The following is a 16,548-nucleotide window of genomic DNA, read 5'->3' as shown; positions in this document are numbered from 1 at the left end:
AAGAGAAACGAGGATGGAACCCAGAATTGCAAAAAAATGGAGAAACCAAGGTAGCCGAGCTGGCCCGATTATTAAGGGCGAACTCAGCCAATGGCAAAAAGGACACCCAATCATCCTGGTCTGCAGAAACAAAACATCTCAGATATGTTTCCAAGGTCTGATTGGTTCGTTCGGTCTGGCCATTAGTCTGAGGATGGAAAGCCGAGGAAAAGGATAGGTCAATGCCCATCCTACCACAAAAGGCTCGCCAAAACCTTGAAACAAACTGGGAACCTCTGTCAGAAACAATATTCTCAGGAATGCCATGCAACCGAACCACATGCTGAAAGAACAAAGGTACCAAATCAGAGGAGGAAGGCAATTTAGCCAAGGGCACCAGATGGACCATTTTAGAAAAGCGATCACAGACCACCCAAATGACTGACATCTTTTGAGAAACGGGAAGGTCAGAAATGAAATCCATCGAAATATGTGTCCAAGGCCTCTTTGGGACCGGCAAGGGCAAAAGCAACCCACTGGCAAGAGAACAGCAGGGCTTAGCCCTAGCACAAATCCCACAGGACTGCACAAAAGTACGTACATCCCGTGACAGAGATGGCCACCAGAAGGATCTAGCCACTAACTCTCTGGTACCAAAGATTCCAGGATGACCAGCCAACACCGAACAATGAAGTTCAGAGATAAGTTTATTAGTCCACCTATCAGGGACGAACAGTTTCTCTGCTGGACAACGATCAGGTTTATTCGCCTGAAATTTTTGCAGCACCCGCCGCAAATCAGGGGAGATGGCAGACACAATGACTCCTTCCTTGAGGATACCCGCTGGCTCAGATAAACCCGGAGAGTCGGGCACAAAACTCCTAGACAGAGCATCCGCCTTCACATTTTTAGAGCCCGGAAGGTACGAAATCACAAAGTCGAAGCGGGCAAAAAATAACGACCAACGGGCCTGTCTAGGATTCAAGCGCTTGGCAGACTCGAGATAAGTCAAGTTCTTATGATCAGTCAATACCACCACGCGATGCTTAGCTCCTTCAAGCCAATGACGCCACTCCTCGAATGCCCACTTCATGGCCAGCAACTCTCGATTGCCCACATCATAATTACGCTCAGCGGGCGAAAACTTCCTGGAAAAGAAAGCACATGGCTTCATCACTGAGCAATCAGAACCTCTCTGTGACAAAACCGCCCCTGCTCCAATCTCAGAAGCATCAACCTCGACCTGGAACGGAAGAGAAACATCTGGCTGACACAACACAGGGGCAGAACAAAAACGACGCTTCAACTCCTGAAAAGCTTCCACAGCAGCAGAAGACAAATTAACCAAATCAGCACCCTTCTTGGTCAAATCGGTCAATGGTTTGGCAATGCTAGAAAAATTACAGATGAAGCGACGATAAAAATTAGCAAAGCCCAGGAACTTTTGCAGACTTTTCAGAGATGTCGGCTGAATCCAATCCTGGATGGCTTGGACCTTAACTGGATCCATCTCGATAGTAGAAGGGGTAAAGATGAACCCCAAAAATGAAATTTTCTGCACACCGAAGAGACACTTTGATCCCTTCACAAACAAAGAGTTAGCACGCAGGACCTGAAAAACCATTCTGACCTGCTTCACATGAGACTCCCAATCATCTGAGAAGATCAAAATGTCATCCAAGTAAACAATCAGGAATTTATCCAGATACTCACGGAAGATGTCATGCATAAAAGACTGAAACACAGATGGAGCATTGGCAAGTCCGAACGGCATCACTAGATACTCAAAATGACCCTCGGGCGTATTGAATGCAGTTTTCCATTCATCTCCTTGCCTGATTCTCACCAGATTATACGCACCACGAAGATCTATCTTAGTGAACCAACTAGCCCCCTTAATCCGAGCAAACAAGTCAGATAACAATGGCAAGGGATACTGAAATTTAACAGTGATCTTATTAAGAAGGCGGTAATCAATACACGGTCTCAGCGAACCATCCTTCTTGGCTACAAAGAAGAACCCTGCTCCCAGTGGTGATGACGATGGGCGAATATGTCCCTTCTCCAGGGATTCCTTCACATAACTACGCATAGCGGCGTGTTCGGGCACGGATAAATTAAATAATCGACCTTTAGGGAATTTACTACCAGGAATCAAATTGATAGCACAATCACAATCCCTATGCGGAGGTAGAGCATCGGACTTGGGCTCTTCAAATACATCCTGATAATCAGACAAGAACTCTGGGACCTCAGAAGGGGTGGATGACGAAATGGACAAAAATGGAACATCACCATGTACCCCCTGACAACCCCAGCTGGATACCGACATGGAATTCCAATCCAATCCTGGATTATGGGTTTGTAGCCATGGCAACCCCAACACGACCACATCATGCAGATTATGCAACACCAGAAAGCGAATAACTTCCTGATGTGCAGGAGCCATGCACATGGTCAGCTGGGCCCAGTATTGAGGTTTATTCTTGGCCAAAGGTGTAGCATCAATTCCTCTCAATGGAATAGGACACCGCAAAGGCTCCAAGAAAAACCCACAACGTTTAGCATAATCCAAATCCATCAGATTCAGGGCAGCGCCCGGATCCACAAACGCCATGACAGAAAACGACGACAAAGAGCATATCAAGGTAATGGACAGAAGGAATTTGGACTGTACAGTACCAATGACGGCAGACCTAGCGGACCGCTTAGTGCGCTTAGGACAATCAGAAATAGCATGAGTGGAATCACCACAGTAGAAACACAGACCATTCAGACGTCTGTATTCCTGCCGTTCAACTCTAGTCATAGTCCTATCGCACAGCATAGGCTCAGGTTTAACCTCAGGCAGTACCGCCAAATGGTGCACAGATTTACGCTCACGCAAGCGTCGACCGATCTGAATGGCCAAAGACAAAGACTCATTCAAACCAGCAGGCATAGGAAATCCCACCATGACATCCTTAAGAGCCTCAGAGAGACCCTTTCTGAACAAAGCTGCCAGCGCAGATTCATTCCACTGAGTGAGTACTGACCATTTCCTAAATTTCTGACAATATACTTCTATATCATCCTGACCCTGGCACAAAGCCAGCAAATTTTTCTCAGCCTGATCCACTGAATTAGGCTCATCGTACAGCAATCCGAGCGCCAGGAAAAACGCATCGACACTACTCAATGCAGGGTCTCCTGGCGCAAGAGAAAATGCCCAGTCTTGAGGGTCGCCGCGCAAAAAAGAAATAATAATCAAAACCTGTTGAATAGGATTACCAGAAGAATGAGGTTTCAAGGCCAGAAATAGCTTACAATTATTTTTGAAACTTAGAAACTTAGTTCTATCTCCAAAAAACAAATCAGGAATAGGAATTCTTGGTTCTAACATAGATTTCTGATCAATAGTATCTTGAATTTTTTGTACATTTATAACGAGATTATCCATTGAAGAGCACAGACCCTGAATATCCATGTCCACACCTGTGTCCAGAATCACCCAAATGTCTAGGGGAAAAAAAAAAATGTGAACACAAAGCAGAGAAAAAAAAAATAAATAATGTCAGAACTTTTTCTTTCCCTCTATTGAGAATCATTAGTTTGGCTCCTTGTACTGTTATGTTTGCTAATGACAGGTGTTATGAAGGCAATCCAGAAACACAGTGTGCTTAGCGATCAGAACGCACACAGTGATCTGACAAATACCCAAAAATACAAGAACGAGCTCTGAGACGTGGAAACTCTGTAGACTGCACACCTGATCCTATCCTAAACACAACTAAAAGCGGCTGTGGATTGCGCCTAACAACTACCTAGGCTACTCGGCACAGCCTAAGAAACTAGCTAGCCTGAAGATAGAAAAATAGGCCTGACTTGCCCCAGAGAAATTCCCCAAAGGAAAAGGCAGCCCCCCACATATAATGACTGTGAGTAAGATGAAAAGACAAAACGTAGGGATGAAATAGATTCAGCAAAGTGGGGCCCGATATTCTAGGACAGAGCGAGGACAGTAAAGCGAACTTTGCAGTCTACAAAAAACCCTAAAGCAAAACCACGCAAAGGGGGCAAAAAAAAACCCACCGTGCCGAACTAACGGCACGGCGGTACACCCTTTGCGTCTCAGAGCTTCCAGCAAAACAAAAGACAAGCTGGACAGAAAAAAAGCAACAAAAAAACAAAAAGCACTTAGCTATACAGAGCAGCAGGTCACAGGAACAATCAGGAGAAGCTCAGATCCAACACTGAAACATTGACAAGGAGCAAGGATAGCAGCATCAGGCGGAGTTAAGTAATGAAGCAGCTAACGAGCTCACCAGAACACCTGAGGGAGGAAGCTCAGAAGCTGCAGTACCACTTGTGACCACAGGAGTGAATTCAGCCACAGAATTCACAACAGTATAATAATTCAGTGGATACTGTTGTGAATTCTGTGGCTGAATTCACTCCTGTGGTCACAAGTGGTACTGCAGCTTCTGAGCTTCCTCCCTCAGGTGTTCTGGTGAGCTCGTTAGCTGCTTCATTACTTAACTCTGCCTGATGCTGCTATCCTTGCTCCTTGTCAATGTTTCAGTGTTGGATCTGAGCTTCTCCTGATTGTTCCTGTGACCTGCTGCTCTGTATAGCTAAGTGCTTTTTGTTTTTTTGTTGCTTTTTTTCTGTCCAGCTTGTCTTTTGTTTTGCTGGAAGCTCTGAGACGCAAAGGGTGTACCGCCGTGCCGTTAGTTCGGCACGGTGGTTTTTTTTTGCCCCCTTTGCGTGGTTTTGCTTTAGGGTTTTTTGTAGACTGCAAAGTTCGCTTTACTGTCCTCGCTCTGTCCTAGAATATCGGGCCCCACTTTGCTGAATCTATTTCATCCCTACGTTTTGTCTTTTCATCTTACTCACAGTCATTATATGTGGGGGGCTGCCTTTTCCTTTGGGGAATTTCTCTGGGGCAAGTCAGGCCTATTTTTCTATCTTCAGGCTAGCTAGTTTCTTAGGCTGTGCCGAGTTGCCTAGGTAGTTGTTAGGCGCAATCCACAGCCGCTTTTAGTTGTGTTTAGGATAGGATCAGGTGTGCAGTCTACAGAGTTTCCACGTCTCAGAGCTCGTTCTTGTATTTTTGGGTATTTGTCAGATCACTGTGTGCGCTCTGATCGCTAAGCACACTGAGTTTCTGGATTGCCTTCATAACACCTGTCATTAGCAAACATAACACCTCTGACTGACTTAACTAATTTATCCACCCGGTCCAGAGGCAGACAGAATCGGCCAGAGTCCTCTTCTGATGATGAGGAAGAGAGAATTGAGCCATTAGAACCTTCCTCCTTATCTTCCTCCGAAGAATCAGAGATCACCGAAGCTCTCTGTTTTGAACTTCCCGCCTGGGACAGAGACCGCAGGGATTCCCTTACTTCCATACGGATCATCTCCCGTAGATTAGCCGTAGAAGCAGATTCTTCCGCTACCTAGGGGAGGACAATAAGGGTGATACCATCTATCTAGCCTGATGTCACTCAACCCCTCTACTCCTGTAGACCTCACCGTCTGTTGTATACAGGAGGCGCACAATTTTTTAGGGTAAGAATCTGGTAAAGGGACTTCACACAGGGCACACTCCTTATGTATCGACTTTGCACTTTTCTTCCTCTAGAATGACAAAGTATAAGGGGCCCGCATCACTGAGTGAACATTCACGTAGATCACTTACCAGCGTACGCCAAAAAAAAGGTACCGGAAAACGAGGGGGTTCTTTGCCAGTCGATGCTCTAGATCCCTGCTTGGATGAGCTTTTACGGCTGGACTGGTCACTTCTGGCATGCTCCTTCTCCGTGGGCTTCTGTCGTACCTCATCCGGCAGCTGAAGCTGCCTCTCACCATCTCTCTCCATGATGCAGATGTGGCCAAAAGCAGAGCTCTAAACCCAGCTCCTGCTTAAATCCCCCTCAGATCCGGTCAGCAGGCTGCCTGGCGCCACTCTCATTGGTTCCTGCTGATGAGGCTGCAGCTGGGGGGTCAGCGCAGTCTGTGAGGAATCCGGCGTTCAGGATCGATGGGCGCCGCCATCTTGGATGAACTGCGCATGCGCAGTCACCCAGTGACCCGGAAGCGCCTGCTGACTCCGCCCCCCCAACGTCACCGCACCCGGAAACGCTCCAGCAGACGCTGAGAGCGGTGCAGGACGCCAAAGAGCACGCAGCAGCGCTCCGGGCAGCGTTCCCCTTCCTGACACCGTTACCTCACCACCGCGCTGCACCGCCGCATGGAACGAAGGAGCGCTATACTTACCGGCGCCGGCGCTAGAGGAGATCAGGAATCCTCCAGACTCTACTCCCTGCTGCATACGTCACTGACGTGCAGTCCAGCCAGGACCACCGTGACGTCTTCCAGGGTCTTCCGCACCGGCCGAGATAGGAGACCCCCCCGCTACCTGATTCGGCCGGCCGGCCTGGGATCCATTCCTACGAGATTTCATCTGTAGGATCCTGTCCCTTCAGGAACAGGAAACCAACTGATGCATGGGGAGAGGTGCCGCCCTTTTGTATCTGTAGGTTTCCTGTTCCTGAAGGACGGATCCCCTCTCTCGTAGTGCTGTCATGGGAGTCCGAATAAATTAACTTAATTCCTTACGGATCTGCCACCTTTCATTCTTGTGGGAGTGCACTGAGTATCTATCATTGCTGACAGCACCACTCCTTCTAAAGCTGCAAACACGCACCAGCACTTTGATTGACTTCTTATTCTGCACAGATGCGCTATAAATCAAAATGTTGGGACATACTATGGTCGCTGCTCACAGTATAGAGAGAGGTGCTGTTAGCATTGACTGTAGCCTATCCGGGTACTCCCACATCACTGAAAATCAGCGACTCCAGGGAGGAATTCAATTCATTTCTCCAGTCCGGTATCTGCACTTCCATTAAAGTGGCCAGGCAGTATTAACCCAATATCTGCAGGTAAATGCCATTATCTGAAGTGACAAGTTCCCTTTAGCACAAAGCAAAACACATTTATTTTTCCAAGATGAGATTCGGCAGTCTTACACAGCATGAAAAGTCACAGGATCACATGGATTCTAACAAATTTTGACACTGTGCAATATATCAGCGAGTCTGTGATTAAAATTTGCAAATGAGACTTTTTGTGCGACACAGTTTTTCAGGATAGTATAACTCGTAGAAGTGACGCCAATAATGTGCCTTTCGCTGTGTGCCACCATTCCCACAATGTTGTCCTTAATAAACGAGGCGACTTTGAATTTTGTTTTTTCACACATAACGTCCCTCTGCGTATAGAGGATGGTTGCCCTCTAGATAGAAATAATACCTGATAAACTTTCACGCACAGGGCTGCTCTCAATGATTCTACTTTCACGATCTCTCTTTAATTTATACTTGGGAAATAGAAATTGGGCATTAAAATTAAGCAATGAGAAAGACTTCTGGAGCAGGAAGATGTCCTCCTCGTCCTACCGCTGTGAATGAGCAGCGGTATAATGATCAGCGATGGTATGGAGAGCACAGACTGTGAAAGTAGAGAAGGAACGTTTTTTTTTTTTAGAGCCTGCAAATTGCGTTCATTTTAATCGGAGACAAAAGGACAAAGTTTCAGTCTCGTCAGGTTGATCGGATGAAGGACAAATCAAAGCCACTTCTCTGCCTTTGTTCTTATACTAAAATGAGAGTGTCAAACATGGCAATTGCTCACTTTCCGAAAATGATCTATGCATCGGATCCTCTGTGTCCCTTCCTGCGGGCAGCCAGTGCTCCACTGCACATCCAGGCCCCATTTTCTCCATATACCGTGCCTACAGAGTATACGCTGACTACATGGGGACACACGTAATGTATTACAGCTGTCTTCACTCCTAGAATAGCTTCACTTCTAAGAAATCATATTGGCAAGCTATTGAAACAAATGTATTCCGATGACCTTGCACACGCTTACTAGAGAAGCAAGAAGATTAATTAGACTAACAAATTGTTTACTGTGTAGATAAGCAAGTCTTATTTTCAGCCCTTTTTAACACTTTTTTCATCCTAAAAAACAGATTATCTCAGTAAAAATGGAATAATTTTACAAGTTATGCTGAAAGTTGAAAATATCCTGTTGTTTTATTTATTTGTACAGCACCTATGCACATCTATGTTTCTCAAGGGTTACAGATTGCAAACAAATCCTATATAGTCTGAGCCTGTAATTATGTTGCCTTATATTTTCATTAAAAGTCATTGTCTGATCTTCTAGTAAAAGTCTGCAGACACTTTATGTGATTGAAAACGTCTGAATCCCGTCAGTATTCGGTGCACACGCTGTTAGGATTCACCAATATTGACGGAAAGAGCGGGTGGTCACATGACCGCAAGTATTCAAATTGAACACATCCGGTCACATGCTGCCTAGACTTAATTGGCTTCTCTCAGTTCACTTGTGTTGAGAGAAGCCAGATACGTCTAGTTGGAATGTGGCAAAAAGTATGCAAATTGCATTCTTGCAGCCATGTGACAGCTTGCTCTCGCTGGCATTGGGGAATCTTGACAGCGTGTGCACCACACACTTTCAGGATTCAAAAGTCTGCAGTCATAAGGAATGTCTGAAGACTTTTATCAGAATATCAAAAAAGAAATTTCAGAACTATGGGAACATATCTAATACAACACATAGCACACACCACATTACTGAATGAATATCTTGTTGCTCATCTTAATAAGAGACAATTTTAATAACTGCTTCAAATATAGAAAAAAATTGCTTTATTTAAACATCATTAAAAACATACTGGGGAGAAAGCAGAAGACCAAAAAACCCCATTAACGACAATATAACAATAATTTGTTGTGAAAGTTTATTTTTCCTCTTCAATATTTTTGATCCACGGAACCATAATTCAGGTGTATGCTAAAAACACACACTTTTGCCAGCTCATTGCATTTAATTTAAATGGTGTATATGTGTATATATATATATATATATATATATATATATATATATATATATATATACTTTTCAGTCCTTTTGTTGTTGGCCTACATTGACTTTCAATTCACAAATTCTGAAATACGTTAGAAAGATTTTGTAAATTCTATTGCTCAAGAACAAGAGATTGTAAGGGTTCACAGCCACAAAAAACTAATTGGATTTTGTAGCTTGCCGTCTCTGAAAAGTGGAAACTATTTTAGATGCCAAATCATTTATTGTTGGAGCTATACCTCTGAGTTGGCAACACATGGCAAGCATGCCCATGGGCAAGTCATGCTTCTTTTCACAGAAGATATTATAGCAAAAATATGATGCCTAATTCTGCATAAGATAACGGACACATTGGAAATGCTGACTTTTGGCAGATGATTTTCCCCCTGATTTGCCATGAAATAGGTCATTTTCTTAATAGATGAAATGCTTTTTATTATTATTATTTATTTATATTGTTCCATTGATTCCATGGTGTTGTACATGAGAAGGGGTTAAGTACAAAATACAGATATAATTGACAGTAAACAGCCCTAACAATGACAGACTGGTACAGAGGGAAGAGAACCTTCCCCTGTGGTCTTACATTCTACAGGATGATGTAGGATGAGACGGTAGGTTGGGGTTGCAGTAGCTTTGGTGGTGTTGATGTGGCAGCGGGGTTATTGTAGGCTGTCAGCTTTGTTTAGGAGATGGGTTTTCAGGTTCCATCTGAAGGATCCGAATGTGGTGGATAATGGGACGTGTTGGGGCACAGAATTCCAGAGGATGGGAGTCTTGGAGGCACTTGGATGAGGAACGAATAAGTGTGGAATGGAGAAGGAGGTCTTGGGAAGACCGGAGATTACGCTTTATAAAAACTGTTGTTAGGAACCTTTCCTCTAAGGTAGGGATGAGCCTGTTGTTTCTGAGGGATGATGCTAGCATTGACTTCTGGGTGGTGGCAGCATTGACTCCTTGCATAGTATTTCTCATTCTCCTGAAATCCACACAGGGATGCATTTTCCTGAAGCAGAAAGAAAGATATCGGGCAATGGTGTAACACTAACTTCTAGCCACGTTGCACACCGATATCCCTCCTTCAATCGTGAATTGAGCTCACTGGTTACCATTACCACATTCTCCCAGTCAGCACCTCCATGGGCTCACTCCCAAACCCTACTAGGGCCATTTGTTCCCACTTATTACTTCATACTGATGCAGTGCAGATGGCCTAGCGGTAACAGCACAGGCCAATGAGTTTAATTACTGTCTAGCCTGGACCATGCAGCAAGTGGGTCACGCAGTGAGAGGCAATCAGACAGAAACTCTACACTCTCAAGTACAATTATTATTGATCAAAACATTGAAACATTGGTATCTGTCAGTCTGACTTTGACATGATTACTATTAGTGCGTCTGATATGAGCTGACGATGATGAATGCTTTTATAGTTACATAGTTACATAAGTTGAAAAAAAGACGTAGGTCCATCAAGTTTAACTTTTCTCCACCAATTGTACATTTTGTCACTAATTAACTATAACCCACAATGTTATGTTTACTGAGGAAATCATGCAGCTCTTTTTCAAAAGCTGTTATAGTGTCTGTCATTACTACCCCCTGTGGTCGGTCATTCCACATACTGACTGCTCTAATTGTAAAGAACCCTTTCCTATTTAGCTGCCGGAATCACTTTTCTTCCACTCATAATGATTGCCACTGGTCCTTAGTATGGACTTTAGAAGGAATAAGTCATGTGCCAGTCTTTTGTACTGACCACACATACAGCTCTGGCAAAAATTAAGAGACCACTGCAAAATTTTCAGTTTGTTTGATTTTTCTCTTTATAGGTATATTTTTGAGTAAAATGTAAATTGTTCTTTTATTCGATAGACTACTGACAACATGTCTCCAAAGTTCCAAGCAATACATTTTGTATTTGTTTTCTGAAAATGAGAAATGGTCAAAATAACAAAAAAATGCATAGCTTGCAGACCTCAAATGATGCAAAAAAAAGCAAGTTCATAATCATTTAGAAACAACAATACTAATGTTTTAACTCAGGAAGAGTTCAGAAATCAATATTTTGTGGAATAACCATGATTTTTAATCACAGCTTTCATGCGTCTTGGCATGCTTTCCACCAGTCTTTCACACTGTTTCTGGTGCAAAAATGTAAGCAGTTCTTCGTTTGATGGCTTGTGACTATCCATCATCCTCTTGATTACATTCCAGAGGTTTTCAATGGGGTTCAGGTCTGGAGATTGGGCTGCCATTGACAGGGTTTTGATGTGGTGGTCCTTCATCCACATCTTGATTGACATAGCTCTGTGGCATGACGCATTGTCCTGCTGGAAAATCCAGTCATCAAAGTTGGGGAACATTCCCTGAGCAGAAGGAATCAACTGTTTTTCCATGATAACCTTGTATCATTGATTCATACGTCCTTCGCAAAGAACAACCTACCCAATTCCAGCCTTGCTGAAGCATCCCCAAATCATCACCGATCCTCCACCAAATTTCACAGTGGGTGCAAGACACTGTGGCTTGTACACCTCTCCAGGTCTCCCTCTAACCATTAGACGACCAGGTGATGATCTGTGGATGCTTAAGCAATGCTGGAATTGGGCAGGTTAATCTTTGCGAAGGACGTATGAATCAACCACATACAAGGTTATCCTGGAAAAACAGTTGATTCCTTCTGCTCAGGCAATGTTCCCCAACTCTGAGGACTGTTTTTTCCAGCAGGACAATGCACTATGCCACATATCTAGGTCCATCAAGGTGTGGATGAAGGACCACCACATTAAATCCCTGTCATGAGCAGCCCAATCTCCAGACCTGAACCCCATTGAGAACCTCTGGAATGTAATCAAGAGGATGACGGATAGTCACAAACCATCAAACAAAGAAGAACTGCTTATATTTTTGTACCAGGAGTGGAATAAGGTCACCCAAATGCAGTGTGAAAGACTGGTGGAAAGCATGCTAAGACGCATGAAGGCTGTGATTAATAATCATGGTTATTCCACAAATTATTGATTTCTGAATTCTTCCTGAGTTAAAACATTAGTATTGTTGTTTCTAAATGATTATGAACTTGTTTTTTTTTTTTGCAAGCTATGCATTTTTTTTATTTTGACCATTTCTTATTTTCAGAAAATAAATACAACATTTATTGCTTGGAAATTTGGAGACATGTTGTCAGTAGTTTATAGAATAAAAGAACAATTTACATTTTACTCCAAAATATACCTATAAAGAGAAAAATCAGACAAACTGAACATTTTGCAGTGGACTCTTAATTTTTGCCAGAGCTGTATATTTCTACTGTACATATAAATTAAATCCCCTGTGAGTTTTTTTAGGCTAAACATGCCCAGCTTGTCCAAACTCTCCTCATATGAGAGCCCTTCCATCCCTTGTAATAATCTAGTTGCCGCCTTTGAACTGACTCTAGCTCCTGAAAATCCTTTTCAAAATGTGGAGCCCGAAACTGGATCCCATATTCCAGATGTGGCCTCACCAGTGATTTATAAAAGGGTAACGCTACATTGGGATTGCAGGATTTCATCTCTCTTTTTTACACCCTAAAATATTGTAAAGACTGTAAATAATATAAGTTGTATTGACAAAATTGCCTTTTTGATCACAGCACCTCTCCCATTTACAATTTCCGAAAACAAGGAAATGAAATAAAAATTAAAACAAAAGAATATTTGGTACTGCAGTGTCCATAAAGATACGATCTATCAAAATATTAAGCTATGCAACCTGTATGGTAAACAGTGGGTCAAGTTCACACATTCAGTATTTAACATCAACAGGACACAGCCTCATAAGTGACACATCCCTGGAATCACACTCTCTGCCCCTACAGAGCTTGGATTACATAGCAAAAAGGTGCTGACAGATTCCCTTTGATGCTACAATTTACATTGTGATTTTGTGGTTATAATAATGCTTCCGTAGCTCTATAATAGCTATAAAATGCTGACATTTAGCTGATATAGAAAGCCCTTGCCTCAGACAATTTGCAGAAATCTAGTTAATGGTATGAGGCTGTGATTAGGTTACAACATTATGTTTGTCGTGTGAGAATGAATAACATAAAACAGACAGACAGACAGAGCTAAGTGCGCTATTTCACTGCAGCTTTTGTACCTTCTCAGATTTATTAGTCCCCGGTAGGTTTACCTGCGCTGCCGTTGAGGACCACGGATAACAAATTCTTCTATCCTAAACTGTATCAAATAACAAGCAAATCTCTGAAACACTGAAAATCTCAGCCTGACCATAACCGTGTTATCTCCCATACACAGCCCTGGCAAAAATTAAGAGTCCACTGCAAAATGTTCAGTTTGTCTGATTTTACTCTTTATAGGAATATTTTTGAGTAAAATGTAAATTGTTCTTTTATTCTACAAACTTCTGACAACATGTCTCTGAATTTCCAAGGAATACATTTTGTATTTTTTTACTGCCAAAGAAAAATGGTCAAAATTAAAAAAAACAACAATAGTGCTTTCATACCTCAAATAATGCAAAGAAAACAAGTTCATAATCATTTATAAACAACAATACTGATGTTTTATCTCAGGAAGAGTTCAGAAATCAATATTTTGTGGAATAACCATGATTTTTAATCACATCTTTCATGCGTCTTGGCATGCTTTCCACCAGTCTTTCACACTGCTTCATTCAAGCAGTTCTTCTTTGTTTGATGGCTTGTGACTATCCATCATCCTCCTGATTACATTCCAGAGGTTTTCAATGGGGTTCAGTTCTGGAGATTGGGCTGCACATGACAGGGTTTTGATGTGGTGGTCTCTTAACTTTTGCCAGAGCTGTATTGTAGGGAATCACCCAGTGTAAGTAATGCCAACATTACTTTTGGTAATGGTTATTTTAACTGTTTAATCACACAGTGAATTTTCATATCCCGCTTTCTTTTTTTTCCCTCTTCTTCCAAGAGTCATTATTTTTTATTTCCTTACGGTGTTTACCACACTTTTATGGACACTGCAGAAATAAATATGCTTATATTTTAACTACCGTAGATGGTGGCCCGATTCTAACGCATCGGGTATTCTAGAATATGTATGTCCACGTAGTATATTGCCCAGCCACGTAGTATATTGCCCAGCCACGTAGTATATTGCCCAGCCACGTAGTATATTGCCCAGCCACGTAGTATATTGCCCAGTCACATAGTATATTGCCCAGCCACGTAGTATATTGCCCTGTCACATAGTATATTGCCCAGCCACATAGTATATTGCCCAGCCACGTAGTATATTGCCCAGCCACGTAGCATATTGCCCAGCCACGTAGTATATTGCCCAGCCACGTAGTATATTGCCCAGCCATGTAGTATATTGCCCAGCCACATAGTATATTGCCCAGCCACGTAGTATATTGCCCAGCCACGTAGCATATTGCCCAGCCACGTAGTATATTGCCCAGCCACGTAGTATATTGCCCAGCCACGTAGTATATTGCCCAGCCATGTAGTATATTGCCCAGCCACATAGTATATTGCCCAGCCACGTAGTATATTGCCCAGTCACGTAGTATACAGCAAAGTCACGTAGTATATTGCCCAGTCACGTAGTATACAGCAAAGTCACGTAGTATATTGCCCAGTCACGTAGTATACAGCAAAGTCACGTAGTATATTGCCCAGCCACGTAGTATATTGCCCAGCCACGTAGTATATTGCCCAGTCACGTAGTATACAGCAAAGTCACGTAGTATATTGCCCAGTCACGTAGTATACAGCAAAGTCACGTAGTATATTGCCCAGCCACGTAGTATATTGCCCAGCCACGTAGTATATTGCCCAGACACGTAGTATACAGCAAAGTCACGTAGTATACAGCACAGAGCCATGTAGTATACTGCCCAATCACGTAGTATACAGCACAGAGTCACGTAGTATGCACCATATCCCTGTTAAAAAAAAAGAATTAAAATAAAAAATAGTTACATACTCACCTCCTGGAGCTTCTGGATCGAAGCGGTCGGTTCCCTATGCTTGGCGCGTGGTCCGGTCCCAAGAGTGCATTGCGGTCTCGCGCGATGATGACATAGCAGTTTCGTGAGACCGTACGTCATCATCTCGCGAGACTGCAATGCATGCAGCGGTCACCGGGGCGTCGCGCGGAGCGGAAAAGGCCGGTTCCTGATCCGGGGGGGGGGCCACCGGAGGGTGAGTATGTAACTATTTTTTATTTTTTAATTATTTTTAACATTAGGTATTTTTACTATTCATGCTGCATGGGCAGCATGAATAGTAAAAAGTTGGTCATACAGGGTTAATAGCAGCGTTAACCGAGTGCGTTACACCGCGGTCAACGCTGCCATTAACCCTGTGTGAGCGCTGACCGGAGGGGAGTATGTGGATGCCGGGCACTGACTGCGGGGAGGAAGGAGCGACCATTTTTTTCCGGACTGTGGCCGTCGCTGATTGGTCGCGGCAGCTATGACAGGCAGCTGCCGAGACCAATCAGCGAATGAATAACCGTGACAGAAGGATGGACAGACAGACGGAAGTGACCCTTAGACAATTATATAGTAGATTATTCTTTCTTTTCCTTATTTTGGACAAGTTAAATGAATTAACAGGCGGTTTTGGCATTTCAACTATTTTGTATTTACGGTATATTGTTTACCATATAGGTTCAATGATTTTTTATTTTGATTAACATTTTGAATCAATCAAATATTAATACAAATATGCCTATATTTTAAAAATGATTAATAATATGAAATATTATTAATTTCTTTATTTTTGGATGGGATAAAGGGATAAAGGAGGATGATTTAAGATGTTATGTAATTCAATGGAAGTAAATATATAAATATCTACAGGTTGAAGTTCATGGACTTTTCAAATCACTCACCAAAATCCTATACCCAATCTCGATCACATATATATATATGTTGGTATGGCACAAACAGCGGTAAGATTAGAAATGGACAAAGTATCTTATATAATAGATGAACCACATAACACTGCAAATTACCACCTGGATCATTGCATGACAAAGGTGTGACCTGTAGAGAGATTTAACGAATGATGGTTTACCTCAGTGTACCCAAATGAAAAGGGGACAGATAGTCACTACAAAAATATAGTATAGATGTTTTTTATGGGCGACAACATCCATGTGTTTGCCCACAGTAGCCCCTTGAGACAGATTGTATATGTGTTCTGGGTGGATGATTGTCGCCCACAAATAACATCTATATTTGTATGTGACTCTTTTAGGGACTATTGTCCCTTCTGTTTTGGGCACTCCTGGGTAAATCGTCATTCATTAATCTCCCTGTTGCTGTACCATACTACTATATTCATATATGATCAATTCAGTAGTGGTGTTTTGTTAGGTGTATTATGGTTTGAGGATTTTTTGTTACACATTATTTGGGATATTATTTTCTCTATGTGTTTATGTATATGACGGATACATTTCCTGATTTGTTTTTGCAGTTTACCACTTACTGCAATGTATTCATCTATCATCATTTACTATCACATTCATGTCCAGGGGGGTGGTTTCCATTTTGGAACCCATGATCAAGTTAGGTTTTAATTGATTTTAATTGTGTGGTGTTCTTTGGCTGACATAATAAAATGTATAT

General features: G+C 42.5%; 1 protein-coding gene across 5 annotated transcripts in view; it reads left to right on the top strand.

The window, feature by feature from the left end:
- UNC5D (unc-5 netrin receptor D) overlaps window positions 1-16,548 on the top strand; it is a 968,940-nt gene that overhangs the window by 869,819 nt on the left and 82,573 nt on the right. The gene's annotated exons all lie outside the window — the stretch shown is intronic.

This window comes from Ranitomeya imitator, chromosome 4 (genome assembly GCF_032444005.1).
Source record: "Ranitomeya imitator isolate aRanImi1 chromosome 4, aRanImi1.pri, whole genome shotgun sequence".
Lineage (NCBI taxonomy): Eukaryota > Metazoa > Chordata > Amphibia > Anura > Dendrobatidae > Ranitomeya > Ranitomeya imitator.
The sequence above is the reverse complement of the archived record's forward strand: the minus strand, read 5'-3'. Positions and strand labels throughout refer to the sequence as shown.